Source organism: Corythoichthys intestinalis, chromosome 6, assembly GCF_030265065.1.
Source record: "Corythoichthys intestinalis isolate RoL2023-P3 chromosome 6, ASM3026506v1, whole genome shotgun sequence".
Classification (NCBI taxonomy): Eukaryota; Metazoa; Chordata; class Actinopteri; order Syngnathiformes; family Syngnathidae; genus Corythoichthys; species Corythoichthys intestinalis.
The window spans coordinates 42,191,933-42,206,184 of record NC_080400.1 but is presented as its reverse complement, the minus strand read 5'-3'; the positions used below and the strand labels follow the sequence as shown (position 1 = coordinate 42,206,184).

The 14,252-nt window shown below is 36.6% G+C and overlaps 1 long non-coding RNA gene across 1 annotated transcript in view; it reads left to right on the top strand.

Annotated features, from left to right (window-relative positions):
* The window catches only part of LOC130917038 (uncharacterized), a 98,040-nt gene extending 87,525 nt beyond the window's left edge, over positions 1-10,515 (top strand). The window contains exon 3 of the long non-coding RNA XR_009063408.1: positions 5,905-10,515. This is a non-coding gene — a long non-coding RNA (uncharacterized LOC130917038). The remainder of the gene's footprint in view (positions 1-5,904) is intronic.
* The last annotated feature ends 3,737 nt before the right edge of the window (positions 10,516-14,252 follow it).

The following is a 14,252-nucleotide window of genomic DNA, read 5'->3' as shown; positions in this document are numbered from 1 at the left end:
CTGTCCGCTTGTGTTGGCTCATGATTCACAAAAATTTGCTTTGCTTTAGAATTTTAATGCAACCCAGGCTTTAATGCATCGCAATGCATTGCCGAATCGAACCGAATCGTGACTCTTTGATTCGAATCAAATCGAATTGTGGCCCTCCAAATCGTTATCGTATCAAATCGTGAGGGCAGTGTCGATGCACACCTCTACTAAATGTAGCCTGCGTGTGGCACGCCATCATCAAAAGGAGCAAATAAGTTATAGAAAAGTTTTTTGGAGCCGCGCAACTTGTTAGTATAAACTGTAACATTTCAAACACAACAATTATAAAAAATTGTGATGTGTGAAATGGGGAAGAATGACTCCAGATGATCTTTATTTTAACACTATGTGTTGTACACAACGCAGAGAAGATATACCATTTGTAGCCACCATTGTGACTCATGGTTGCCCAAATTCCCATCATGCATTTGGGCAGTTAAGAACATTTATGTCGCGACAGTATTTAGTGAAAGCACAACAAAAATAATATTCCTATCTCTCAAAAAAAATAATGTTCACAAAAAGAAAAGCGCTCAATGCAAAGAGAACTGGCATTGTACTCACATTTATCTTTTAATTACTATAACTTGTGCTCACATTTATCTTTGAGAATTACAAGTCTTCCTATCCGTGGATCCCTTTCACAGAAAGAATATTAATGTTAATCCCGTCTTGTGGATTTATTGTTATAATAAACAAATACAGTACTTATGTAAAGTATGTTAAATATATATATCCATCCTGTCTTATCTTTCCATTCCAACAATAATTTACAGAAAAATATGGCATATTTTAGAGATGGTTTGAATTGTGATTAATTGCGATTAATTACGATTAATTAATTTTTAAGCTGTAAATAACTCGATTAAAAATTGTAATCGTTTGACAGCCCTAACATTTATATATATATATATATATATACATAAAGACCGATTTTTAAAAAATTTATACGGCCATGTTGTGTTGAAGAAAACTTAAGCAATGATCCGTTGCCTACCATTACTGTACATGACGTCACCGTTTTGTTTCGGTAATACTTCACTCTGATTGGTCGAATGATTTTGTTTGTGTTAAATTCTGCTTTTTTCACTCTTCATGAAGCACAAAATTTAATTTCTTGAACTCATTTGAGTCAAAGTTTATTGCAACTCAGACCATAACAAACGTAACTCAATACAGACTTCCTGTGTCCGTCCACTACATCTGTCCCTCGGGAAACTCAAACCCAAACCCAAATAACCTCTTCCTGTTTCTCTTGTTACAGTAGCAATGCTCTCGTTCCGATTTCCGACTTCGGTCCTCACTTTTATTTTACCGTATCAATCCATGGAAGAAACGTTTATTCATCATGATGAAACGATCAAGTTATACAGCAGCCATTAAAAGAAAAGTCAGATCTGTTTTGTCTTCTCCTGGATTTTGGTAAGTTGGAGAAGTTGTCAGATCATATTATTACCGTGCACATTGTCAGTTTACGGTAATGTTTTGAACTACCAATGTGCTATGCTTGTGCTGTGTTTCACCAGTCAGTAAAATGACATTTCTGTCCATTACACGAGCTCTGTTTTCTTGTATTCTTCTACTTATTGGTGCTAAAGTTAGGGTGCACGTTATACACGAGTACAATAATTTTCCCTAGATTTTACAAGTAAATTTCGGGTGTGCGTTATACACAGGTGCGCCTTATATCCGGGAAATTATGGTAAATCCCTGAATTCTTTCGATTTGGACGGAAAACAGTCTCAATTCTTGGTTAAAAGAAAAAAAAAAAAAAAAACGGGCTGTTGGCATTTATTTTACGGAAATATTTTAAATGTGCTGCTAGTCTTTAACTCACTGTGGCGCCGCCTTATCACCACAATTAGCCTTTCACGTTGAAAATTCTTGTGAATAAATGCTTAAATCCCTGAATTCTTTACAGATTTGAACGTAAAACAGTCTCGATTCTTGGTTAAAAGCAAAAAAATGGGCAATTAGCATTATGGCACCAATGCCGTAGCGGTTAATTTCTCCCACTGATTTTTTACACAACGTTTCAAAATACATGCATGGTACAAAAAAATAGAATAGTTTCCTTGAATCCTAGACAAATCACTCCTGAGACAATCCTTCCAGTTTGCTTGTGGTACAGCGTTGGTACTTTTTTAACCCAAATCCGGCATTGGATTGCTGCATGTGTTTGAGAATAACTGCGACCGACTTTGAGGAGTGTGGGATGGCTCCCTACTTGAAGGCGTGACGCAGTGTCTGGGGAATGTGTCGCGTCAATATCATTATGTCGTGGCATTTGAAATGCTGACCGGACTTTGGTTTTATATATATATATATATATATATATATATATATATATATATATATATATATATATATATATATATATGTATGTAAAGGAAAATTGAAAATGGGCAAAAAATGAAGATAAAAGCTTTGTCATGTTGATAATAACGAAAAATCAATTGTATGCATTTTTAGTTCCGTGCTTTTCTCTTTGAAGGATTGTTTCAGTAAGAAAAACGTACCTTATGAATACCATACGAGTGGTCTAATAGTCTTTTTAGTTCTGTTGTTGTCAGACCGTTTCACCTCTTCCCCACCAAAAATTCAAATAAATGCTTTGAAAAAATATACAGCCCAGTAGGTATGTCTTGTTCCATTTTTGTTTACAAATTAGTTTGAATTCCAAGCTGTTCGACTGCCCCCATTTGGACAAATAAGATTGACCGTCACCCAGAAAAAATAAAATCACTAAAATCTGCAAATTGATGGAACTATATAAATGGGGTCTGTCTACTTGGGGGTCTATCACATGGTTGGTCGGTTGGATGCCACCATTTTATTTCAAATAGCCCATAGGGAAGATTAGGAGATACTTTTGTCTGACAGCCGTGGCTGAATGGAGAGAGAGAAAAGGGAAATTTAGAGAGTTTGAGAAAGAATGAGGCAGTGCAAAGGAAACTGGCCGATGAAGAGCCACAGGGAGACGAGCTGAAAGAAAAGAGGGCTGAGAGGGAGGGCGAGGTAAGCGATAGAGAGAAGCCAAATGTGTCTTGGGAAAGTTTTGGGGCTGAGGTGCATTGTGGGAGAGCAAAGAGGCTGTTAGGGGGGTCTGAGGTGTGGATTAATGCCAGTGATTGGAGGAGGTCTGCCGCAGCCGTGCGTGAGCAGAATACCCGAGATGGACGGAGGAATAGAAAAGAGGAGTAAAGATGGATAAGGTAATTACAGCCAACTTTAGAAAAATGCAATATCGTTTGAAATCAAAGAAATCTCCCTGCACCCGTAACATTACTGAAAGGTGTGATGAAGTACCAACAGGTTAGCCGAAAAGAGGGGAGAGGAGGGTGGTATCTGATAATGTGTGGTCTCATGGCCGGCCCACCTCCACCCTTTGTTTTCTCTTGTTTGCGTTGTCCCGCATGATAAGAATTATTAGGGAATTAAATGAAGAAACAGGAAAGTCAGACCCTGAACTTGCTGGAATTCATGTTTTAATTGACACAAGAAATTTCTTTTTAGACGTACTCAAGTCATCATGACCAAACATTTTTAGATATTCTTGGGGGTCCACTTCAATTGGTACATTCTGGCAGTCACATTTAATTCAGTGTGGCATAGCCAGGAACAAACATTGAAATCTTGTGTTTTATGATAGTTTCTGCTTTTAGCCCACTATGAAATGGATGATAAATAAATGAAAAGTAACTCAATTTTGGACTTCCTATATTAGTATAGTTAATGTTGAAAAAAGGATAAAAAAATAAGTTGTAACCTAGCAACAGCAGTCTAAGCTGATGCCTAATTGATTGAACTTTATTTCTTCTCTCGAAAGAGATTGACAGTCCATAATGCAAAATGTTAACATTGTAGGAAATACTTTAAAACATCAGATGCACATATATAAATGATTCTAAACGTTATAGGCTATTTATTTCTTTATTTGAGATAATAAAAACTTCAGTTTACCCAGCGCCTTTAAAGGGACGAAGGATACTTCATTGCGATGCAAAATTATTGCAGTGGCCACCTCAGGATCTCCTCAACCAAACAAGATAGCTTGTTGCTGGGTGTTCATGCAAACTATCTCAAGATGTGTCATATTTTGAGTATGGCAGTGTTTTTTTAAGATTCTGGAGCTAAAATGACTTTTGTTGTGGGAGAAGGGTGGGGCCACATGGTTTATGACCCCTATCCCAAGGATTTGGACAAAAAATTTATTTATTTTTAAATTTACACTATTTACAAATGCAAATTTTTAAACTCCAGCAATGTCTTTCTCCAAATTGCCAAGGCACCTAAATTACATTTATGATGAAATGATGTTTTAACTTTAAAACTATTGTTAAAAAACAAAAGGTGCATCACTAATTTTCACCTTATTTTCTGACTTGGAAAATGAATGGCTGATACAAATTACTGTGTGATTTACACTGCAAAATTTTGCATTGATATAATAAAATATACTGTAATACCTAATTATTTGGAGAAGAAAATAATCTAAATCCACTCATTTGTGAATAAGAATGTAATGAGTCTCGTCAAAAGATGTTTGATGATAGAACGTTTGCCTGCAAAAGCATTGAAGTATAATGACAAGAAATATGAAATGTATTAATATGTTCTTCAGAACCAATTCATTCATATTTTATATTACTTTGTATTCAGATCCGAAGTTACACTACTCATAATCTTAATATTATGCATGTCTTCTATTTTGACTTGGTTAGGGTTTTCTGTTTTGATTGACTATTTTAAATCAAATCAAATCAAATTTATTTATGTATCCCTTTACTAAACCCGAAAGGTCCTCAAAGTACTTTACAACATAGACAAACATGGCTCATCGTAAATAAAAGGCAGGAAAGTATTATACAATGACATTAAAAAAAAAAAGAAGGGATAGAAACAAAACAACCTCGTGGCCTTCAGATAGTGGATTTTATTTCTTCATTTTATATTCGAACACAAATCGACGCGCGCATCTTGAATGACAGTTTTTGTTTTCTGAATGCCACCAATTTTGTACAGTGACGGCAATTGGCATATGGAGTATGTGTGCCTCGTTAAATCAAGAGTCTGGGCTGCAAATGCCCTGACGTTTTCGAATGCTCATGCTCGGGCTAAGTTTAACAAAAAAAAAAAACTGTTTTTGGTGCAGGGAATCCCTCCAAGAAACGTCTGCATGTGTGTGTCAGTAATTCTGCTTCTGTGTGGGACGCTTTGGAAGAGGAGATACAAGTCCAAGTGTATACTAGTGTGTGTAAGAGAGAGAGGTGGGGTGTTTAGGGAGGAGAAAAGCTGAGTGAGTAGTAGCTATACCTGGACTGGACTGTCCCTCTTGCATGTAAGTGAGGGGGCCTTTGGGGGGGGTGCAGGAAAAAGGAGTGTAAGCAGAGAGGAGGGGGAAAGGGGGAGAGAGAAGATAGGAAGGAGGCGTTTGGGGTGACAGGAGGCTGCTTTTTCTTTTCGCTGAATTTCCACACTCCCATTTCTCTCTCTCTCTTTTTTTTTTTTCATCATTCAACAATGCAAGTGAAGGAGATTGCAAAAGAATAAAGGACAGTTTGAGAGAAAGAGAAATTCAAGACATTTTTGGAGGGCCAGGATTTTGGTTCTAATGCTGGCCATGTGCTGTTTTAGTGCATTGTGGTGGAAATAGCTTTCTGATAGTTATGACATTTAGTGTACGCTGAAGTTAGTTTCCGACAAAAAAGTTTTTTTTTCTGATTCTGATTAATTTTCCCCTCCTCTTTCCCTCCAGCGAGTCCCTCAGACTCTCCTTTGCTTTTTTCCCCGTCTCATTCCCTCCGAACCTCGTCTAAGCTCATTTTACAGTTTTTTTTCCCATTTGTTTTTTTTTTTGTGTGCATGTTTTAGCTTAGTGGTTTTCGATGGGTCGCTATGGACATGACTGCAAAGTCATAGCTCAGCCAAGTGTCGAAGGCCCTGCCTTTAGAGAGGAAAGACATCTTTGGAAAAGAGAAGCAGAGAGGCAAAATGGGTAAGTTATGCTTCCGATATGCTGTGTTTCTCCTTTCCTATTTGGATGCTTTGAAATCCAACATTCTCTCTCGGCATTCATGACATTTACAGCTCATTATTGTATTGTGGCCTAAATACAAAACTACTCTTTTGCGAGCAGAGCATATTTGATTATACCCCACAAATAATACGAAGCGATAACAGCATGCTGCTTTCTCACGTCTTACTATTTCAGCTTTGTTGAACCACCGCAACACACACGTGAACACACATGCACGCTGTTGCTGGGTAGATTTTGGTGGGCGCTGTTCAATACGGAATATTGCAGGTGCTCTCCATTAGCTCTATTCTTGTACTTTTATGAACCTCCTTGCACACACACATCCACACACCCCTATACACACATGCACCCCTGCAGCAGTGGCAGGATTCTGTGGACCCTGCAGAACTCTTTTGTTCGGGCCACTCTCAAGGTGTCTTTCAGCATGCTGGCAAAGACCCACTAACATACTTTCAGCAACTTGGCAACAGCTTCAAAGTCAGACGTCTCATTTAAATTCTGGCGGAGGGAGGTGAAGGAGAAAGCAAACTTCAGACAGTGTCTTCAAATTGAAATTGGGCAGCTCGCACTACGAGTCTACAAGTGTTACCGTACTTACTTGCTCAGACTTGTACTGCAGGATAGCGCTACTGACATTAGTTGGGATGTCTTTAAATCTGGTGGTTGTCGTTAATAATCAATTAATCATAAAATTAGAAATATGAATAGTTATTTTTTAAAGCCCTGCTTTAAATACACACAGACCTGTTTTAATGAAGTAGCCTTAGTATGCAAAAAATGTCATTTAGATTTTTTTTTTTTCCTATAAATCAAAATCTTATTAAGTCACAAAAAAAGAATGAATCTTTTTGCATCCTTATTTTATTTGAATTCTTTTGGAAGACTTGTTTTGCAAGATTGTGCCTTTTTAAGTCCATGTCCTCCTTAAATCACACAAAAAAGAATCAACCCTTTTGGGTCACCACAATCCAATTACTTTGCTTGATGACTGCCCATTCACATTCATTCCTGTTTCACAAGTGGTAAAAAAAAAAAAAATCAGCTCCTTTTCAATGTTTTTCTCATTTCACTTGCATCTTATTCATGCTCTGCTGCGTGGGTCTTTAAATGCTACATAAAGTTTTCCAGCAACCACTAATGCAACTGCTATCTCTCTTGGTAAGGAAAATAATTAGACATACGGTTTCATAAACATTTTTTTTCACAATCTGTTACGCCGATGGAAGTATGAATTCCTGTGCTCGCAGCCCCAAACCCGTAGATCCGAACTTGTGTTAATTGACACCACAAGCTTGTATCTACAGGTCTGCGTCTGTGTAGCTCCAACAACCTGAGCAGCATCACCTTAATATTCTCCACATCCGACCTAGAAATTATTAACATGAACACTGTAAGAATCAAAACCTTTCATTTGTATGCCAACTTTTTTTCCCTGATCTGCTAATAATATTGACATATCCACCTGCGGATCTAACTTGTGTATAGTATTACACAGGTTTTGGACCATCACTAGGTTTTGTGGCTTTAATGGGCTGTTTCACAGCGTCTATTTTAGTATAATGTAGCAGCAAGCAATAAGTTACTGTGGTCACAAAAAAAAAAAAAAAAAAAAAAATCCTCAGTTTTTTCACACATAATGTTGGCATGCCATTCTGCTTGCCTCCAGGTTGAGGTAGTAGGTTGTATAGTTGAGAATTACACCATGGGAGATAACTGTACAACCTGCTAGCTTTCCCTGCGGCATGCTCGACACCCATGTAGATGGACAATTAACATTAAAAATACAGAACATCAATATATGATACGGCATGGTTAATATAAATCCAGGCTTCAATTCTTAATGCCTAGTATTTGGAAAAAAAAAAAAAAAAAAAAAAAATCATCATAATTGGTGAAATTTCAACAATTGCAAATGCTTGAGGTTTTTTTTTTTACATTGTTGCAAAGCTGACATGAATATTTATTCGCTTCCACTCCATATTAACATTCGATTGTGTTTTGTTGATTTACATAGTCATTTAAACTTGGTGGAAATGTGCTATCATGTTGCTTTTTGTGGGATGACTTAACATTTTGACATATAACTACGGAGAGACATTTGCGAGATGAATACCAATAAAGGGAATAAAGAAATGTACAGCAAGTTAGAAGATGAAAATAAGCTTATGGAAAATACTTGTTACAATATATCATTTTAAAAAATTATTATTTTAGCGGCAACAAAACATCATTGGCAGCAGTAAAAACAATCATGTCAAAGTCACTCAGTAATTTCTAGAAAATCATATCCAAACCACAATTAAAAAAAAAAAAAATCTTCTCTTTTTTTCCCCCCTTTTCAGAGATACAAAACCCGTAGGAATTCTCTCTTCTTCTAATACTGAATCTTGAAAACATAATAAAGGATATCTGCCACCGCTATTGGTCATCAGTCTTTTTTGGGGGACTTATGTCCAGCTGATTGCAGGAACAAAAGACTGACCCCTGTTGGTCAACATAATTAAGTGTACAACAGTGGGTGTTACTGCATGTATGTGTCATTTAAAGCCATTTGAAAGAAAAGAATAACCTGCAGTTTGAATTACTGCTCTTGTTGGTGTGTTATAATGTAGTAAGAGCCATTCATGTTGCTACTCTCTTCATAATTTGCCCCCCTCCCCAAGTTTCAAATGAAAAAATTGTGTGTTGCCTGCATGACTCATGCATTTAATGTATGTATTTGTATTATTTCAAAAGAATTTATGCATTGTGATTTGCAGATGACTAGTCCAGAATGTACCCTGCCTCTTCTCAAAGTGAGCTGGGATATACTCCAGCTAACCAGCAACCCCAGTGAGGATAAGCGTTAAATAAAATGGAAGGATGGAAGAAATTTTTATGTTTTATTCATGAGATGATGTACTTCCTTTCTCGGACCTTTTTGGGGTGAGAAACCACATTTGGCCACCTGCAGGAATACACACTGCTGGCCAAAAGTATTGGCACCCCTGCAATTCTGTCAGATAATGCTCAATTTCTCCCAGAAAATGATTGCAATTACAAATGCGTTGGTAGTAATATCTTCATTTATTTTGCTTGCAATGAAAAAACACAAAAGAAAATGAAAAAAAAATTATTATCATTTCATACAAAACTCCAAAAATGGTATTGGCACCCTCAGCCTAATACTTGGTAGCAAAACCTTTAGACGAAATAACTGTGAACAACCGCTTCTGGTATCCATCAATAAGTTTCTTACAATGCTCTGCTGAAATTTTAGAACATTCTTCTTTGCCAACTGCTCCAGGTCTCTAAGATGTGAAGGGTGCCTTGTCCAAACTGCCATTTTCAAATCTCTCAACAGGTGTTCTATGGGATTCAGGTCTGGACTTATGCTGGCCACTTTAGACGTCTCCAGTGCTTGCTCTCAAATCATTTTCTAGTGCTTTTGGAAGTGTGTTTTGGGTCATTGTCCTGCTGGAAGACCCATGACCTCTGAGGGAGACCCAGCTTTCTCACACTGAGCCCTACATTATGCTGCAAAATTTGTTGATAGTCTTCAGACTTCATAATGCCATGCACACGGTCAGGCTGTCCAGTGCCAGAGGCAGTAAAGCAACTCCAAAACATCAGGGAACCTCCGCCATGTTTGACTGTGGGGACCGTGCTCTTTTCTTTGAATGCTTCATTTTTTCCCCTGTAAACTCAATGTTGATGCTTTTTCCCAAAAAGCTCTACTTTTGTCTCATCTGACCAGAGAACATTCTTCCAAAACGTTTTTGGCTTTCTCGGGTGAGTATTGGCAAACTCCAGCCTGGCTTTTTTATATCTCTGGGTCAGAAGTAGGGTCTTCATGGGTATCTCACTGTAGAGTCCCTTTTCATTCAGACGTCGGCGGATAGTACGGGTTGACACTGTTGTACCCTCGGACTCCAGGACAGCTTGAATTTGTTTGGATGTTAGTCGAGGTTCTTTATCCACCATCCGCACAATCTTTCGTTGAAATCTCTCGTCAATTTTTCTTTTCTGTCCACATCTATAGAGGTTAGGCACAAAGCCATGGGATTTACACTTATTGATGAAACTGCGCACGGTAGACACAGAAACATTCAGGCCTTTGGAGATGGACTTGTGGCGTTGAAATTGTCTATGCTTCCTCACAATTTTGCTTCTGAAGTCCTCAGACAGTTCTTTGGTCTTCTTTTTTTTCTCCATGCTCAATGTGGTACACAGAAGGACATGGGACAAAGGTTGAGTTAACTTTAATCCATTTTAACTGGCTGCAAGTGTGATGTAGTTATTGCCACCACCTGTTATGTGCCACAGGTAAGTAAGAGGTGCTGTTAATTACAAAAATTAGAGAAGCATCACGTGATTTTTCAAAAGGTGCCAATACTTTTGTCCGAGTTTTGTGTTAAATGACAATGATTTATTTTTTTCCCCATTCTCTTTTGTGTTTTTTTTTTTTTTTTTTCATTGCAAACAAGATAAATTAAGATATTACTACCAAAGCATTTGTAATTGCAATCATTTTCTGGGAGAAATTGAGCATTATCTGACAGAATTGCAAGGGTGCTAATACTTTTGACCAGCAGTGTAAAAATTGTGGTACACAGACAGTGACACTGCTGGTCAACATACTATCATGACTGCTATTCAGTATATACACAAACGCACACAAGCTGTGTATATCCATACACACACATATTGTACATATAAGTATTAGCACTGTCAGTATTGTCAAAATGTTTTCAGTTGCTTCGTTGCTTCGATTTTTTTGAAGTTGAAAATGGCTCACTTTTAGGAAAATGCCTTACCACGCATTGCCAAGGTAGAAGCTGTGCTGGGTTTGTAATCCTGTTCATTTTCGATCATTTCTGATTCAAGTAAACACCTCGAAGTTAGCAAACTCCTCGTTTGTTGGAATGACAGCATGAGGAGCTAACATAAAAATATGTAATATGTAAGCTGCTGAAATGGGCTTTTAAAAATGACTGTTGAACAGTTTAATTTCATTTTTATCAGCTAGCTGACAATGCTATTCTGGTGCTTGACTCCAAGAAATCCACTTCCACACGATGCACGCACGCTCCCGACAAACATACATCACTTGTACCTTCACTGCATACACACATGCAATACATGGCAATTTGAAAATTTGGGCTTGCTAATCACTCTTCCTGTGAAAGGATAGCAATCAGTTCAGGGTAGGGTTACCACCCGTCCCTTGAAAAACTGAATGGTCCCGTATTTAGAAACCTGCATAAAGCGTACAATGAATGGACGTGCTTCATCCCGTATTCTCGTCAAAATCAAAAGTAGTGTTTTATTTGAGGCGAAAACAAATGCTGGTATGAGGCTTTTCAAGAAATGTAGGGGAAAACATTCCCCGCCTGTCCTGCATTCTGACCAATGAGCTGTCAGAACAATGACAATCCCGCTCAGCTCATTGGTTGAGAGGTACTGTCGCTTGCCATGAGGAAAACGGAAGACAACATAGGAGTATGGGAGATAAGACGTTTGAATGAAGCGTGAGTAAAAAGCATGTTCAAAATGATGAGCATTTGTTTTCTTGTTCTTCTCTGTGTACTTTATTTTCATTATTTTTATTATATTTCTGTGTTCTCTCAGTTATGTTTGCATTTCCACATTACAGTATATTTGGAGTTATTATTTGCGAAACGTATTGCTGAGGGGACTTTTATAGGCACCTAAATTGTTATAATAATAATTTTTAAAAAAGTTTTACATCAGAATTTATATTTGCAGGTTTAAAAAAAAGTATTTAAAAAAACAACAGCCAAAAAACACACACAAACCCTTAAAGGGCTCAGGAACTTAACAGTTTTAGCATGACGGATGTTAATTTTTATTGTATTTTTTATAATAAAAATACATTGCTGTACTGTCCCTACAGTGTTAGCTATTTTTTTATGTCCCAAAAATGCATGGAGAAATTCCTCGCTTGCAGCTGCAAGGCTCAACCCTCCCCCACCGGTTGTTGCTTAGTGTCAGTGAGTCAACTGTGCTACACAATGGCTGGAGGAGGAGAAACTCCTGAACTTTTTCACCCATTGAAGAAAACAAAATCGCTGGTATGGGAATATGTCGGCTACAGAAAAGTTTTAGGGCGTTTAGCGGCTTAGAGGAGGAGGGCCAACCGACATGTAAAACATGTTTGCGGAGGCAATACCTCCAATATGATTTTGCATTTATACAAATTAAAGGTTAGTAAACACTGTCATGAACGTGTCCCACCAGCTACGAGAGCTTACTCCATATTGTTTAGTGTGTCTAGCCGTGGTAAAATGTGTTTTTTCTTTCTCTCTGTCAACTGTTTGTGTTAAGAAAGAGAGTGCGTGTATAATGTAAACATGATACGAGTCATACACACGTGCTTTTTATGGAAAATAATTCAATTATTTTTGTTCTGATGGTAATAATGTTAAGCTATGGCTGTGGGTTTAGGCTCAACTAATGGACTGCATTTATTTTAATTTTGTTTAGACTTTTCTTTTAATTATTTATTTTAACTTAACATTATCCTTATGTTCCAATTTGCTAATATGTTTAAAAATAAAAAATCTTGTTCAATGGAAAGCAGTTTTTTTTTTTTTTTAAACCCAGATATCTCAAAGTAACACATTTTAGAGCTGCAATTGCAATACCGTGATTCTGTGATATTTTGGCTTTAGGTTATCATACCATCAGAATCTCATACCAGCACATGCCTAGTTTTGAGTAAAATTATTATAATATTATAATTCTAATTAAAAAATACCTTTTTGATTCATTTTAATTAATTTCTCAATCAAAGGGTGACGGTTAACGCGCCGGCCAGCTTTACCAATGAAGGCTCCCTTATGTTTTTTTTCACGGAGTTGTAGCTCAGGGTGTGCCATGACTCCTGACCATAGTCACCCTGGATAGGCTCTAGTGCCCTCGTGACCCTCGTGAGGAATAGTGGTATGGAAGATGAATGAATGATCACTTTTAACGGACAGTCAAAGGGCAAGTGGAATCACCAGAGTTGTGCACAGCTCTAATATATGCAGTATAGCAGATCTATACTTAATTGTGGAGTGAAAGGTAGCACATTTTCCCCTAAATTTAAAAAAACTAAAATATTTATATATTTATTAGGGGTGTAACGGTACACACAAGTCACTGTTCGGTACATACCTTGGTGCGGGGTCACGGTTCAGTATGAGTTCAGTACAACTGGAAAAACAACACGGCTTTTTTTTTTTTTTAATCAGTGTATTTGAAAGTTAAAAAATGTGTTCAATTGGCTAAAACTAACTAACTCTTTGAATCATTCAGTATTTGTAGAATATGTATGTATAATTTCAGGGGTGTATGTAGTCTTTAATTAATTTTCAATTTTAATGACTCATAAACATTACATAACAATAATTATCTCAAAAAGCTACACTTTTTTATTAATAAGGACTTTGGTGGTTGATTAAAACGAATAATACTCAACTCAAGGCAATATATTTTTTTTTCTTTTACACAATACAGCACATTAAAAGTAACCTCAGTTGCAACAATGCACCGAACAAAATAAACACAACTAAAATATAAGACAACAATGTAAAAGGTTTTACTTCAAAATTAGGTTAGTTATAAAGTGAAATTAAAATTTAAAAAAAAAAAAAAAAATATATATATATATATATATATATATATATATATATATATATATATACTACATATATTATCATTTTCTAAAAGGCTTTTGGGCTGGACAATATTTAAATGTACTGTATGCAGGCGTAGGGAGCTGTAGAAAAAAACATGTTAGTCTAAATAAGACATACTGTAGATTGAAATGTGCCAACTCTATTTGATTTAACAGAGAAAGGTATGGTGTAGAGGTCATTCCACTATTGCTATTACACCTGGGATAAGGCAGAGTCAAGACGACTTTTTACTTAGTTGGGCAAACCCTTTGTGCTAACATGAGACATGCCAAATGAAAATGTGGAAATGTGGAAATGTTTTAAAATGTAGGGTATGCCATACATTTTCAATTAACTTGAGGGCAACTGATGTACATTATGAAAAAAAAAAAAAATATATATATATATATATATATATATATATATATATATATATATATATATATATTAGGGCTGTAAAAAATATAGAGTTAACGGGCGGTAATTAATTTTTAAAATTAATCACGTTAAAATATTTG